The following is a 17,745-nucleotide window of genomic DNA, read 5'->3' on the forward strand; positions in this document are numbered from 1 at the left end:
ATCTGCAAACTTGGTCAGCCACAGTCCTTCCGTGTTGGCCTGTACCTCCGAGAAATATATACCGAACAAGAGAGGTCCCAGGACTGAGCCTTGTGGGACACCACTTGTAACTGGTTTGGAGTCTGACATGGCTCTAGCAATTCTAACCATGTGGGTTCTGTCCTTGAGCCAGTTTGCAATCCATCTAGTGACATAGGGGTTTATATTTAAGCTGGTGAGCTTATCTGTAATGCCCGAGTGGGGTATTGTATCGAAGGCTTTTGCGAGGTCCAGGTAGGCTGTGTGGACCACCTTCCCCTCGTCAATGGCCTTGGTGACTGTTTCAAAGAAATCAACCAGGTTTAAGAGGCAGGATCTGCGCTTAAAGCCGATCCTTTCCATAGCTTTGCAGATCAAGCTAGTCAGGCTTATGGGATGATAGTTTCCAGGATCCGTTGAGGCACCACCTTTATGGAGAGGGACCACTGTTGCTGTACGCCACTCTTTGGGCACATATCCTGTAGTAAGGCTGAGATTGAACAGTAGTTTTATGTTTGGGTTTAGCTCTTCTTGGAGTTCATGTAGGATGCAGCCCGGGACACCGTATGGTCCCATTGATGCTGTGTTTTTTGCTTTGGAGAGGGCGGCTCTTACCTGAGCATCTGAGATGTCAGGGGGGGACAGCACTCTGCTGGGATAGATATTTGCCCTTTTGGTGGGGAGGGGGGGAGAAGTTTGCACTGAACCTGTCAGCTAGGATGTTGGCAATGTCTGTGGGGTCAGTGTATTTTTTGTCATTCTGGACTAATTCTGAGCATATCTGGGAATTACCACCCAGGTTCCTAGCATAACTAAAGAAAGCCTTGTGATTATCCTTAGTGTCCTGTGCAATTTTTCTCTCGAAGCTGGCCTTAGACAATTTTGAGTGCCTGTAGTTTTTTGCTAATACTGATCAGTGATGCCTTCCCTTTTTGGGATTTTGCTCTATCATTTAGTAGCTTCCTCCTTCTATTGTATAGTTTGTTTATGGCTGGGGTCCACCAGAAAGGACGTCTGCCTTTGGAGGATTGGGTCTTGGTTTTATTTGGGATCGCATGATCCATGCATTCCTGAAGGTGTTCATAGAATGTGTTTATAAAGGATTCTGCGGTCTGGGCCGTATTTTCCACAGGCCCAGGGGCTTTGAAGGATTCCACCTCGGTTTTGAGGAGTGTGAAATTTGCTTTAGAGAAGTTTTTCACTGTGGTTTTCTGGGCAGGGGGTGGGGTCGGGATGTGAATATCCAGTGAGATTAGTTTATGGTCTGATCTTACCAGTGAGGGATACACTTCTGGTCTGGAGCATAGAGTCCCCATGTTGGCGATGATCAGGTCCAGTATGTTTTCCCCTCTTGTGGGAGTGGTAACAAGTTGTTCCATAGCATTTGAGTTTATAAATTCTAGGAACCTTTGGGCTAGGGTGTTGGAGCTAGAGTAATGCTCCCAGTCTATGTTTGGGTAGTTAAAGTCGCCCAATATAATGGTATTTGGAGAGACCTTCATATTTTTCAGTGTTCTCAGAAAGGTCAAGTGGGGTTCCTGGGTTTGGGAGGGTGGTCTGTAGCAGGCTATAAACTGGAAGGCAGTTTTACCCACTGTTAGTTGCACATGGATAGTCTCAGATGCTTCGTGCTTTGCCACCAACCTGGAGGTGTGGGTATCTTTGATGAATATCATACTCCCCCTCCTTTTGTGGTTCGGTCCAAGTTTTGGGGCTGAAAAGCATGGTATGAGGTATAACGTGGTAGTGCTGGGGTGCTCTCGGGAGCCCTGAACCAGGTTTCTGTTACTGCAAAGATATCGATGTTCTCCATGCTAAGGAGAGTTTTGAGTGCATGCAGCTTGAGGTTTAGACTTCTGGCGTTGAGTAGCATTACTCTTAGTTTCTTATCCCTTGTGATACCTATGGAGGTGGGTTTGTCTTTTGAGCCTTGCCTAAAAAAGGCACTATGGGTGTAGCAAGAGCCTTTGCCAATATCCGAAAGCCCAGGGGTGACAGGTGCAAGCCGTCCCTAGTGAAGCATCGTGGCTTGTCGAGCATATTATCCCAAGCTGACAGGCATTGGATCCCCTTTGAATGACACCAGTACTTAAGCCAATTGTTGAAATTGATCATCTTGTCTTCATATTGTGGCATCATTCTTGGTGAGGGTAAGATGCTACTGAAGGTCAGGGTCATACCAGCCTGGGCTACATGCTCAGAGAGCTCCTTTATGTCTCTTTTCATGTAGTCCAGGGAGGTATGTCTCAGGTCATTCACACCAGCATGGACAATGACCGAGTCATATTTGTACTTGCCTTGGAGTGACCTGAGTGCTTGTGTTATGTGGCGGATCCTAGCACCTGACAGGCTGCTCACCGTGACCCTCTCCTTGTTCAGCTTGGTGAGCGGGACGTCAGTGTGCCTGACGATAGAGTCACCTATTACAAGTGTATCAGGTGTGTTGTTTAGTTTTACGGGCTGTGACTGTTCGGCATACTGGCTTTGTGAGATATGTGTTGCACGTGTTTTGTTTGGGGGTAGTGGTTGTTTGGGTGTCTGCTTTGGAGGTCTCTGCTGCTTAGGCAGATCTTTATTTAGAGCCTCCAAGTATGTTTTTGTGTGATTATGTGTTTGGTTTGCTGTAGGTCTATGTGAGACTGGAATTGTAGTGAGTGTGGTTTCCTTCTCCTCCTGACTGGTTATGCCAGTACTGAGTTGAGAGAGCTCAGCCTCCAGTTTGGCTATATGGTTGCATCTCTCACATGTGTTGGAATTTGTTGGGAGGAGGAGAGGGTTGTCTGTGTACATGAGGCAGATGTAACATTGCCTCAGGATTCCCAGATTCACCATCTGGACCGGAGAGGAGATTGACAACTGACCTTTGGACATGCTAGAATAATATTGGGAATTCCTTAATAATTGAAAACAAGGGCCAGTGGGGAGTGAGGGTGTAGTGCTTTTCATTTTTAGTGCTGACTTATATAATTGCTTTAGCGAGCAAGTGCCAAGTCACTTCAGTGCAATGTGTTACAGGTAACTTAAATGCAAAAACGACAAACAGTAACTTTCTTTCAAGTGAAACAAGGAAATAAGTACAGTAAGCAATGCAGATATCACTAGTGATCCACAGAAGCGCTGAGAAGCAGAGTATTAGGTGGAATTAGCATTCCAGGGAAATAACAAGCAAACAAACAACAGGCATATAAACGAAGCTAGATTCAGCAGGCCTGGATCTAGTCTATGCTACAGCAAACAAGGTGTACCAATTTCAGTAAGATACAGTTCAAATATTCAGGCACTATAAACCTTTAACCAGAAATTCCCAGCTCAGAAGGGCAGAGTCCAGCCTCTTCTCCCACAAGAGTGCAGACCACGAACCTTCTTAATGTAATATAACTGGCCTGAAGCCCAAGTGCTTAAACCAGAACTAATACACTTTAAGAATAACAGACACTGGGCTCTCAATCAGCAGTTCCCAACTTAGAAGGATGAAAGCTACCTGTCCTTCCACCACAGTGCATGCCACAAACCTTCCTAATGTAAAACAACTGGTCTGAAGCCCAAGTGCTTAATCCAAAAGACTTAGAATGATAGCTACACTTTAATCAAGTTACTACCAAGCAGTAATAAATACAATTGAATACTTTAGAGAATGCCTGGATTAGTGCTCAAGTTACACAAACAAAGCTAGATCCAGCAGGCCCGAATCCAGTCTATGCCACAGCAAAGAAGGCGCACCAACTTCAGTAAGAAGCAGTTCAGATATGCATGCACTATAAGCCTTTAACCAGAAATTCCCAGCTCAGAAGGGCAGTGTCCAGCCTCTCCTCCCAGAAGAGTGCAGACCACGAACCCTCTTAATGTAAAATAACTGGCCTGAAAGCCCAAGTGCTTAAACCAGAATTAATACACTTTTAGAATAACAGACACTGAGCCCTCAATCAGCAGTTCCCAACCTATAAGGATGTAAGCTACCTGTTCTGCCACTACAGTGCAGACCACAAACCCTCTCAGTGCAAAACAACTGGTCCGAAGCCCAAGTGTTTAAACCAAAAGGCTTGGAATGAGTTACACCAAGCAGTAATAAATACAATTGAGTACTTTTAAGATGATGCAAAAGTAAATGCAGAATAATGTTCAGGAGGAGGAATGAGGTTTAATGAAATGCAGGAATTGGGTAATTTGTGTGATTTTGGAGTAGATAATTGTTAAAAATAAAGTAAAAAAATACACGTAATGCACAATTTTACATTTCCACTATTAAATCAGTCAACCATCCAGATTTGGAAATAGTTATTTGCCGCTTTCACGTGTGCAAACACTGACACTGAAAAAAAAAATAAAAATATTCTAGGGAGCAGTAAATGGAAAAAGGAAGACCATGAAACTGGAAGTTGAATTGTCAAAATTAAATCTCATATACTTCCTATAAGGGTGTTTTTATTGGAATTTGAATGTGACCAGAGATGCCATGAAATAATTCTGTTTAATGAAGAGCAACACAACCTTCAAGGTATGAACTGTAGGAACACGAAAACTGACACAAGCAGGATGAAAACTGAATGAACACAGGTCACCACACTAAGCAGCAGAAAACTTGAAACCATTTATTGTTGAGCGCTTTTTGTCTCAGGTAGTCCCAAGACATCTTCAGACAAAGTAAAAAACACACGCCCCTTCTTTAAATATAATCAACGCACTACATACCCCCCATTGGTTAAAATGGCAATGAGTCATCAGTATACCTTGAAATGCTTAAAACTTAAAAACAAAGAGCCGCAAGCTATAAGCGAACCAAAACACATGTCGGACTACAAACTTCCGTCCATACGCACCCAAGATGTTAACAACTAAGGTTCTAAACACACTAAACATATATACATTTTAACTATCAGTCAGAGCTTTTCATGCATAAAAGGTGCTCCGATGCTAAAGACTGAATGCAATACAAAAAGCACTTTTCCTGCCTACATATACCAATTATTACATTAAAACTTGATCCTGCCTATACAATACATAACCAAAGAAGGGGCGTGTGTTTTTTACTTTGTCTGAAGAAGTCTTGGGACTACCTGAGACGAAAAGCGCTTAACAATAAACGGTTTCAAGTTTTCTGCTGCTTAGTGTGGTGACCGGTGTTCGTACAATCTTCAAGGTAACCAACTAGAATCTTTCACATCTTTTTTTCTACATCTAGAAGTCGTAAATAAAAGCCCGCACCCTTTTGATGACTTGGGACCCAGTGCACTGCAGTTATGTGAATCAATGGGGTCACTGGATGCAAGACTGCCTGCACATCATTACATGGAGTCTGGAGGATGAGAGAAGTGTAAGGTTTGAAACTTTACCCTGAAATGGCTTGGAGAATCAATCCGTCAAAGTTAATCATTCACCAAACTGTTGTGAAATGCTGAATGCTGCCTCCCACGAGTACTGTGGAAGTAGTAATGGGTAGGTCCAGACTGTGCACACTGGGATGTTCTTTGTTTCCAATATTCAACTGGTGTGGTGGTAGTGGAGAATGAGATACTGGCCTTTACTGTTAAACTTCTGAGATGCGGGGGTTGTTTTCTGTAGAATGGCTTTTTACTAGATTTTTTTCCTGAAGTAATGTAGGATTAGTCCAACAAAAACCACTACCAACAAATAGATGTTGAAAACGTAACACTTTGCTAGACGGTTAAGCACTTTTGACCTTTATAGTCTTCATCAGAACAATTAATTAAACATCAGTTAGTTAAATACTCACACCAATGAATCAAATGACCCCATAACAATTGACAAAAATCTAATAAATATGTTTGCAACTTATCAAAAAATATTCAAATACTTATTATAAACACACTAACTTACAAAATACTATTTCAAAATCTATAAATAAATGGATTTACATTTCTTAACATTTTGCCTTAGATTAAGAACCATTTGCCATCCTTTCCCTACACTCCAGCTCCCCTACTCTGTCACCATTAAAATTGCTAGAGACACAATTCAGAATAATTATAATATTTTGTAGACATCATGACTGATTATTTCACACCAGGTTTCTTTACTTGCACTTCAAAATGCATAGTTTATTTAGCTAAATGTTGCTTCTGTGAGTAATTCTATATTGGGAAAACACAAAGAACTTAGAAAACATGTTTATGAACATCAGCATGCTGTTAAAACAAAAAATATGGATAATGCCTTAGGCAAACACTCAGTGGAATGCAAGAATTTTAAAAGGTTTGTGTTCTTTATTATGGATCAATCATCTAGTGATCTTAATGGTGACAGAAAGGGGAAGCTGAAGTATAGGGAGCTGAAATGGCAAATTTTATTTCATGCTTATGACCCACTGGGTTTGATTAGCAGTGTTAATTATACTTTTTTTCTTAATCCAAGGAAAAATATTAACAAATGTAAATAGACCTACAATAGCTATAGATTTTTAAATATTATAAACACAATAACTTACTAAATGCTAAGTATCTGAATAATTTTTTAATACGCTGCAAACATATTAGTTTTTTATTTGCTTTGGCTCATTAGCAGCAGTACAAAGAACTGCCTGCTCACACCCTTGTTCTCCCCTCCCCCTTCCCCATTACCTTAAGACAAACCCAAAGTTAATAAATATTACCTGTGTCAGGCACCATTTTTAAAACTACAATCCACTCTGCTACAGGCCCCATGAAGGCTCAGTGTCTCTCCAGTTAAGTGTTTTACAACTGTAAATGCCTACTTTTGTTGAATTGTATTAGACATTTTACAACTGTATATGTTTATGTTGAATTGTGTTAGACATCTAATATGATTTATGCTTTATTATTAGATGTTACTATGGCATGCTAGCATTTGTATGCACCAGTTTGTTTTTAATATAATAGTATGTATGGTCTATTTTCATAGCTGCACCTTGTTCACTAATGTTATTCATGCAATTGTGTTGTGTGTAGACAGCTCATACTAGTGTCTACTTATTTCTATATAATTGTGCTGTTACTGGTGGACAGAATCACATTAAAGAACCACGACAGATTGCTGCTCGCTATATTTTTATCTGTAACTGCATAACTGTTTGGGGTTTCTTTTCTAATGTTCTTCCAATTGGCTCAGTATCTGCATATACTAAGTAGTGGTTCAGAATATTGTCCTGCATGTGGTAGCTATTTGCTCAGTGTGTTTTTTATAATCTTTATAATATATCTTTAACATCTCAAAAGTGCTTACTCCTCTCTGTACTCTTCTTTTCTAGACCTAACACCACTCTTAAGTATTCAACTGTGGTAACACCTTTAACATTCTTGTAAGAAAGGCGCAGTCCGGGTCTGAACTGTCTGCAAACAGCTACAGTTAACTTTGAGTATGTGTCTACCTGTTTGAGCCAATATTCATTTTCCCCTGGAGAGCACTCTGCTTTGGCTTGTAAGCAGCACACACACACACACACACACACACACACACACACACACACACACACACACACACACACACACACACACACACACACACACACACACCTTCCACTTTCTCTTATTCCCTTCTGTTAGCAAATAGTATCCATAATTGATCAATACTGTGTGTTTGTAAATTTAAACTATGACCACAGTAGCCTACTGATACAAGGTTATCCTGTTTTTCCACCTGAGAAATTAAGAAATGACTTACAGTTTCAGAGCAGTCCTTGGTCAATTGTGATTGTTTCTTAACACATACTTGTCTTTGATTTGTGATTGTTTCCAGCCCCTCATACCAGCAACTAACAGGGTCTCTACCTGCTTCGCTCCTCCCCCTGCCCCCTATTCCCTCCCACCCCCGGTGGTCCCACCTTTACTGAACTCAAACCCTTCCCATCTTTCTAATAGCCAACCACAGCACTAACCCAACACTACCTCCTCCATCTTCCCACTACTATCACACCTCACAACTAACATGTACAAGCATACCTTTCCTATGCTCACTGCATGCACTCTCCTTGCATATCTTACATCCTACCAAAGCTCCATCATTCCCCCACTCAACCACTACCACTGTACTACTACTCACACCACCACTCATGTCTCACCCACACTCGGCTCCCCTCCCACAAGCTCAAGAACCATCCCTATGTACCCCCCACATATTCTACCAACTATACTACTCAAACATAAAGCATCCCTACAACGTAACATAGTAACCCTCCCACCATACCTATTACCCACAGAGCACAATCATACAGTTTCCCTTATAAACAAACACATTCACAAACTGAGAAAACGAATAATCTCATGCTCATCAAAACTAGCCCTAAGTGGAGACATCCACCCCAACCCTGGCCCTACCATCTCCAACCCCAATCTTCATAATCAAACTAGAAACCACAACTTCTCCCATATTACAGCCAATAGAAAGCCAAGTGACTTCCTTCTACTATGCCTAAATATTAGAAGTATATCCAACAAAGTCCATGAACTCCATGCCACCATAGACTTGTACACCCCAGATATAGTCATCCTGACAGACACCTGGCTAAAACCTCACATTACCAGTGAGCAAATACTCCCTACAGGTTACGGCATACTAAGAGTAGACCGGCTAAACAAAAAAGGAGGTGGTGTAGCTATAATATTTAAACAGCATCTAAACATCCAGATCTTAAAATCATCAGCTCCACAAATAGGCAATGAATAAATAATATATACCAACCTCAAAATTAACCAAAACAAAACCATCAACATAACTGGATGCTACTTCCCACCTGGCCAAAACATCCCTCCCCTAGAAAACCTCCTCAGCTGGTCTACCCCACCATCTCCCCCAAGAAACTATAATCTTAGGTGATTTCAATATTGACTGGTAATCCTGTTCTGGCAACAATCCAACCCATCATGTACACCTTCATGGCTTCACTCAACTAGTCCAGTTACCAACCAGGATAAATAAAAACTCTACCAAGCACACTACCCTGGATTGGATACTAGTCAGTAAGAGCCCCCAGTCATATATAACAGGCTACTTATCAGATAACCTCAGTGATCACTCCCCAACATTCCTACTCAAAAAATACCTATACCAAGCTAAACCTGTCATCTACGGTCAAATACATAAAAAACTAAACTTTAACCCACTCACATTCATCTCATCCCTCAAAGAATGTAACTGGCATCCTCTAAAGTACCTCAGTCTAGATGATGCAGTTGAATTTTTTAATACTACCTTCCTGAACATCCTTAATTACCATGCCCCCATAAGATTCTCCAGAACCAAAGCACAACCCTCCGCATGGCTACAGAAAACCACTAAGTCAGAAATGAAAAACGGGGATAAAGCCTGGGAGCACTGGCGCAAAACCAAAACCCCCTCAGCTAGACAGAAATTCCTAGAACTACGCAATAGAGTCAAAAAGCTAATAAAACAGGACAAATCCCAATACTACCAGTCTGCCCTAGTCTCCTCACAACACAGCCCCAAACAATTTTGGTCCTCCATAAACTCCATCCTCCACCCAGGTAAAGTCAGTACCCCTCCTCCTAACATCCCTCACTCCTCAGAAAATATTGCTACCTCATTCAACACACACGTCACCCAAACCATACTATCACTAGCTAAACAACACAACCCCCCTCCCCTCCAACCCACACCTTCAACTAGTAATCTCCCCATTGCCTTCTCTTTTTCTCCTGTACCTACCTCCAACATAAAAAAACTCTTAACTAAACTTAAACCCACCAAATTAGCAGCAGACAGCCTCCCAAGTGAATACCTACAAATTGCAGCTGATGCTCTGGCCTACCCAGTATCCATCTTGATTAATCGATCTCGGTCAGAAATTTACGTTCCCACACTGTGGAAAGCATCACATATAATTCCCCTCCACAAAGGCGGACCCTCCACAGAACTAACCAATTACCGCCCCATAGCTATTCTCTCTCCACTCTCCAAAATACTAGAGAGATGCATACACTCTCAGGTCTCAGACTACCTCCTTACTAACAACCTCCTTTCCAGTACTCAGCATGGTTTCCGACCAAACCATAGCACCACCACTGCCTTACTCTCCTTTACTAACACTATCCTTCAGCATAAAAACAATGGTTATCTCTCCTCTGCTACTTTTCTAGACCTATCTAAAGCATTTGACATGGTCCCACACAAACAACTTATCTCTGTCCTCAATAACCTATCCTTCTCACAATCGGTCACCAACTGGTTTCACAGTTACCTGTCTGACCGCCAACAATCCACTGTATGGCAGAATGACATATCTCCCCAACTACCTGTCTCCATAGGGGTTCCCCAAGGATCCATCCTTGGACCCCTACTCTTCTCTGTTTACACCAATAATCTAGCCTCTGCCACCAAACATGGCACACTCATACAATATGCAGATGACTCAACCATCATCTGCTCAGCCCAGTCCCTACCAAAACTGCAAAAAGTCACACAGGAAGCCTTTTCCTCTGTTGAAACATGGTTATCCGATGCCCGATTAATACTCAACCCAAACAAAACTAAACTACTCATCTTCCAACCCACCAAACATACTCAAAACAACTCTCACTTTAACATCACGGCAAAAGACATCACCACTATATACCCAAATGAACACACCAAATTGCTAGGAGTGGAAATAGACAAACTAAATTTGACATTCACATATCCATGACTATAAAAAAAGTCCACAAAAAACTAGGAGCATTATACAGAAATAAGCAAATTAGATTTCAATAGCAAATTCCCACCTTATCTCCACCCTACTTTATGCCTCTCCAATATATACCAACCTAAGGCAATGTGATCTAAACAAGCTAGAGACCTGCTACAACAAAATCGCCAAATTCGCTACAGGGGCATCCTACCGTAGTCACCACTGTCTCTCACTTGCTGAACTGGGCTGGCTTGAACTCCCTCACCTCCTTCAGTGGTATCAACTCTCACTCGCCCACAAACTAGTAAACCATCCACTAAATGTCCCATCCCTCCAGAATCTACTCCAACCCTATCACACCACCAGACCACTAAGATCCAGCAGCAAAAATCACTTGCAGATCACTAAAGCCAATAACTCTGCTGGTTAAGCACTATTCTCTTGCACCGTAGCCAAATTATGGAACTCACTCCCACCCACAATTAACTCCATACCATCATGCACCCACTTCAAACTTTACTAAAAGCGCAACTAAAAACATGCTGGCTATGCCCTTGCAACTCCCACTCTAATATCATCCACCCCATCCAACCACTACCTTTCTTTCCACTCCACTAACTACCTTGATTATAGCAAGCTCAGATGCTCATAAGCCAGTACTTATTATAAAGCACAAACTTCTTTTTCTTGTAACATTTGTTAACATCTGGTATGCACTTCACAGATAAAGATTCTAGTTTTCTACTGATGTACTATGTTCTTCATCTGTAAATATGTTGTAAGTAATTGCTATGTAAATTGTTATTCACTATGTAATCCAATGTATATACTGTCTGTTTATTTTAACTGTGGAGCTTTTCTCCCCGGGCCTCCGCTGAAAATGGACCTACGTCCAGTCGGACACTCCCGGTCAACAAATTTAAATAAATAATAATAAACAAACTATTGTGGGGTCATGCAATTTGTGATTAATTCATTTTTCTGATGAAGACTACAGAGGTCTCAGCATCCAGTTGTCGTTAAGAGGTTTTTGTTGGACTGTTGTTCAGTTATACCACTACGTATGAGATATTTCAGTCGTCTTTTTTTTTGTAATGCAGGATTAGTCCAGAAAATAGCTTTTCAATAGATGGTTTAGTTCTTTTTGTTCCCTAGAAGTCTTCAAGTATGCTGTAAGCAAAAGTTTGCCAGTTAGTCAGCAGACAAAATAGCATTTAAAATTTCAGCTTTAAAATCTTTATGGTAAGTTACTCTCTAAAGCCATATACGTCTCCCAAATGCTACTTGTGAAGTTGATGCCCTTAATGATGCAAGAAGAACATCATATGTACATGTGAAGTGCACCCCTCCCCCAGTTACAGTGGATATAAAAAGTGTACACACCCCTGTTAAAATGCCAGGTTTTGGTGATATAAAAAATGAGACCACGATAAATAATTTCAAAACTTTTCCCACCTTTAATGTGACCTATAACCTGTACAATTCAATTGAAAAACAAATCTGTTAAGGGAAAAAAATAAAAAATAAAAATCATACAATAAGCTGGTTGCATAAGTGTGCACACCCTTAAACTAATACTTTGTTGAAGCACCTTTTGATTTAATTATAGTATAGCATTAAGTCTTCTTGGTTACACACCTGCCATCAATTAAAGAGACTCTGATTAACCCCAAATAAAGTTCAGCTGTCCTAGTAGGATTTGCCTGACATTTACTCATTTGTCTACTAAAGCAAAAGCCATGGTTAAGAGAGCTTACAAAGCATCAAAGGGATCTCATTGTTGAAAGGAATCAGTCAGGAGAAGTGTACAAAAAAATTCCACACCATTGGAAACACCATGGAATACAGTGAAGACAGTCATCAAAAAGTGGAGAAAATATGGGACAACAGTGACATTGCAAAGAACTGGATGTCCCTCCAAAATTGATGAAAAGACAAGATGAAAAGTGGTCATGGAGGCTGCCAAGAGACCTACAGCAACACTGTAGGAGCTGCAGGAATTTCTGACAAGTACTGGTAGTGTACTACATGTGACAACAATCCCCCGTATTCTCCATATGTCTGGACTATGGGGTAGGGTTGCAAGACAGAAGCCTTTTCTTACACATAAAAACTTCCAGGCCCAGCTAAAATTTGCAAAACAATACAACATGTGGGAAAATATGTTATGGTCTGATGAGACCAAGGTTGATCTTTTTGGCCATAATTCCAAAAGGTACGTTTGACACAAAAACACCACTTCACATTACCAAAAGAACATCATTCCCATGGTGAACCATGGTGGTGGCAGTATCATTCTTTGGGGGTTACTACTTTTCTTCAGCTGGAACTGGGGCTTTCGTCAAGATGGAGAGAATTATGAACAGTTCCAAATACCAGTCACTTTTGGCCCAAAACCTTGAGGCGTCTGCTAGAAAGCTGAAGATGAAGAGAAATTTCACCTTTCAGCACGACAATGACCCCAAGCATACATCCAAATCAACAAAAGAATGGCATCACCAGAAGAAAATGAAAGTTTTGGAATGGCCCAGCCAGAGCCCAGACCTAAATCCAATCAAAAATCTGTGGGGTGACCTGAAGAGGGCTGTGCACAAGAGATGCCCTCACAATCTGACAGATTTGGAGTGCTTGTGCAAGGAAGAGAGGGCAAATATTCCCAAGTCAAGATGTGCCATGCTGAGAGACTCCTACCAAAGAAGACTGTAATTAAATCAAAAGGTGCTTTAACAAAGTATTAGTTTAAGGGTGTAAACACTTATGCAACCAGCTTATTGTATTTTTTATTTTTTTATATTTTTCCCCCAACAGATTTGTTTGTTTTTCAATAGAATTATATAGGTTATAGGTCACATTAAAGGTGGGAAAAGTTTTGAAATGATTTATTGCGGTCTTATTTTTTTTATATCACAAAAACCTGGCATTTTAACAGGGGTGTGTACACTTTTTATATCCACTGTATGTCTGAAACTGCATCCAGTTTTAATATTTTGTCTCCAGTACCTCCCTCAGGCAGGCTGTAAACAGCTTTTATTGCATTTGATTTAACTCTAAACACTGAAATAATTATATGAGCAAGGTACTTAAGCACTCTCATACATATATTAATGGCGGTATAAATGCTTTTACTACATGAATTACTTTAGATTCCCTAGCAAATGGTAAATAGGCTTACGAAACAGTTCTCCATTGCTGACCAGATGAAAAAACAACAGATAATGGCTGGGTCTGTTTTAAGGTTGTTATAAAGGTTAGGCCTGTCCTTAGGAGCGCTATACAATCTATATATCCTTTTAGTGGAAGAGGTTTGGGTATCTGGTGCAGGAAAGTTTGCTGTTATAATACTTCTGAATGTGTCAGTAAACAAACTAGCCACCTGGACTGCTTCTACCTCACTTCCAGGTAACAAATCTTCAAAGATACCCTCACGGCGAACCAAACCACTGCCCCTTCATTTAACAGCTTCCTGAAAACAAATATTTTTGCAAGGAAAACTACAATACGAAAGGAGATGTCTTTGTGGTGTGAGTTAGAATCTAAAGGGGAAGCCCTCTAGGCCACCTAAAAGTCTTCCTCATCAAAAGGTAAAGGATAAGTTCTAATAAAGATAGCACCTGTGAAGGTCCAGTTCTTAATTCTGAAATAAACATACTGTTCCTGTGCAGGAAATGCCACAAGCTGCTGTGGAGGTACTCTGTCTTGGGAAATCTTGAAATACTCCTTCCCAAATAATCAGCAGTTAAAGAAAGAGGGAACAAGAGTGCAATATGACTAAATCCTGTGTAGATATCACCCAGAAACTGTCCTTTACAGCATGAGGCATGGGCAGTGTAATGGGCAGCAATGCATTCAGCGTCCCTCTGTTAGTGTACTGAATGCTCTGGACTTCGTGATTTATCCCACAGGTCTCTAGTGACTGTACTGATATCAGTACAGGCTTTACTTTAAAAGGAACTTGAGCCAATGCAGCAACCTGATTAATTTGTCTGTGTTACTGGTTTAAATAACCCTTTCTGTGGGAGCTAAAGAACCAGCCATATCACCCACAGAATTACACGAGGACTTATTTTCTGCTTCTTACTAACTGCCTCCTTTTCCCCGTGCTTTTTATGGGATTATCCCTTTCTACTTGCATTATAAGAATTTCCAAACTTTTTTTACCTTGAAAGAAATTTACTTGGTTTTAGACCATTATTCTAAGGTGTTTTTAATTCAGATTAAAGGATACTGTTTTGGTTTTCTAGGCCTAGCAGCTTTAGTGAATTTAAAGTCAGAAAACCATAATCTCTGGTGTCAGATTCTAGTCCTAAACAGAACAAACAGGGACTGGGGGGGTGTCTAAGTGACAATCTGTTTACCATGACCACAAACCAACATCTTAAGAGAGTTGAAACTGAAGAGATACCATTCACATGAAAATGATCTCCAAATGATTACTGTAAGAAAACTGTCAAATTCAACAACAAAACAGCATAAATGAATGAGAAACAGTGCATGTGAAGAAAACAAGTGATGTGAAAATTGTTTCCCAATTGCAAGATAAACTGAAGGCAAATGCCAAATGAGATTTCCAGATAGGCTCCACTTGGAAGCTGTCATTGGTGCCAAAACGAGTACAAGATCAGGATTGCTCTTCATGAAGAATTAAGAGAGGTACTGAAAAAAAATGACCAGGTCGATGTAGCTTTACTGGTGAATAAACTTAATTTACTGTTAAAGTGAAGTAACACTCACTGAAGTATGAACTTTAATACATGCGTTGACTTTGTGGAAATCATGGATTCCTACAGAAACGAGTAGCTATCATCTCCAGATGTACTTCTATAGCCATCTAAATGCAATATACAGCACCACATTAACTATACATGACAAACTAGAACCTGTCGTTTTTCATTCAGAAAATAAATAGGCCTAGGAGATGCCAAACTGCACCCAGCAGGCTGTCAAAGGGTGCTAGGGTCACTTATGGAACCAGTTTTTCTGTACATATTTTCTGCAAAACTTTTGTGCCTATAAAACTGAAATTACCACCACCAGAACATATGTTATGCCCATTACTGGATTAACAGTTTACGTCACTACCAGTCTGGATTATCTGTGACCCAGTCCATTAAGAGGCTCAGCATAAAACAGCTAATGTAGCACATTCTTTCACCCCTTCTAGCACATTCTTTTTATACCCCTGGGATCACTTCATTGGCTCTTCTTGACAGAGGCTCAGTTAATTAATCAATGGGGCGGCAAAAGCTGACGTACTCTGGCTAGGCTTATATATGCCCTCGGGCAGATAGTCTAGTACCTACCTGTGAACATCTGTTTTGACGAATGAAACCTACATTCTCACGTCTTATGAATTTGTCTAAAGTATTTTATTAGGAATGTATGTCCTTTACTTTAAACTACTGTTCCCAGCAGTCCTTGTAAGTTTAATTGCAGTTTTTAGTTTTTACTTTTTCAGATTGATGGAAGTGGTAACAGCAAAAGAGAACATTCAGAATCAGGCCTTGACAGTCGGCTTAGCTGTACGATTAGACTACAACATATGTTGCAGATAACTGAAAGACAGGCTGGGATTCATATGCAATGGAGTAGCAGGTGAGATGAGTTGCACTGCATTGCCATTTACAGATTCATTGTCATGCACACTCCCTCAAATGGAGTATTTTATTAATTCAGAATGTGCATGACTATAAATCACTCAACTGCAGCAGTCCACACTGCTCAGCTGAATGTCCTACCCAACCTGCATTACTTTGCAGAGCAGGTCCTTGCACAGCAACAAAGCCAGTAATAATGAAGTCCTTCTCCTTACTACTCTATACAACAGAAATCAGTCCAACAACACAACAGACAGCTAGCTCACAGCACTACCGGCACACTCCTGATCCTTTCTGCCACATTGTTATTGCTGGGTCATTTGGCCAAACACTTGGTGTTTCCTCCAGCTGACTCCAATGGTGCCACCCTTCTCCTGCAATACAGCCTGCAATGGAATCAGTTATTTTATAATGCACACTTTTAATTATTTCTTGAATACTGCAACTCATTCTTTGCCCTCTAGTTTTTACCAGATGCCAGTATAACTAAAATAATGTTTTAGACAAGAGCATCACGAGTACTTATGTAAGTTTTCCTGTTCCTACCAGACCAGACACATGCACAGTTACATAGACATACATGCACACACAAAGCTGCATACACTCAAGCACACATATGCAAAATAACACAGACAGCATGCGTACTATATTTACCTTTGGCAATTAGAAAGGGAACGCTAAGCAGAGCAGCATTTCACTATAGATTATGGTCGTGTACTACCCAGCCACACTACCTTATAGTACAGGCCACAGACACACAGGCATACATGTGACACACGCACAGACACAGACACCTTGCACCTGCACATTTGTATCAGCTACAGATCACCTCATACACAACTCACAAAAAGCACTCGTGCACAACTCACAAAAATCACTCATGCACAGATATTCACAGATCCACTCACAATCATGGACAAAACAGGCATATGGTTGCAGACACTGACATTCACACATTATCTACTGCTTAACCTGTGATCATTAATCTGCCTAGGGTGACTCTGCCCTGCCTTCCCTCCCCAGATTCCTTCCAAATTAAACACAGGATGCCAATAATTAGTGGCTTACATTAAAACGGTTTCTGCACTGCTCCTGATGGTAATGTGTATAAAGGGTGACTATGACTGCTGCACTTTGCAAGTTTCTTAACTGAGCAGCACAATGGGCTGCTTACAATTCCCAGCACAGGCACCACTGCATTTAAATGGGCTACCTACAGCCTAAGTACTGCAGAACTTTAGCACTGGGCAGTCAGCTTTCTAAGACTTGGGATAAGCTTGACTTGTACATAAGGCACCCTGCACAGATCTGTGCACTAGGCAATCCGTCTATGAATTCTGGTCATAGTTTTTCAACTGAATGACACAAGCATTTTCACTGCAGTCCTCACCCAGTTTGTGACTTTCAAGGATAGTTGTAGGTTTGCCTATAGATGCACAGTATTATAGAATTCATTACATACTATACTCTTGTATGTTAATGCACATATTGTTTTATATTTGTTGAAATAGTACAGTCCTATCAGAAACAAAGCACAAA

General features: G+C 40.8%; 1 protein-coding gene across 2 annotated transcripts in view; it reads right to left on the reverse strand.

Moving 5' to 3' along the window:
- Positions 1 to 17,745, reverse strand: part of RWDD4 (RWD domain containing 4) — a 441,468-nt gene that overhangs the window by 149,810 nt on the left and 273,913 nt on the right. The gene's annotated exons all lie outside the window — the stretch shown is intronic.

This window comes from Protopterus annectens, chromosome 2.part1 (genome assembly GCF_019279795.1).
Source record: "Protopterus annectens isolate FY-2018-M chromosome 2.part1, PAN1.0, whole genome shotgun sequence".
NCBI classification, from domain to species: Eukaryota; Metazoa; Chordata; order Ceratodontiformes; family Protopteridae; genus Protopterus; species Protopterus annectens.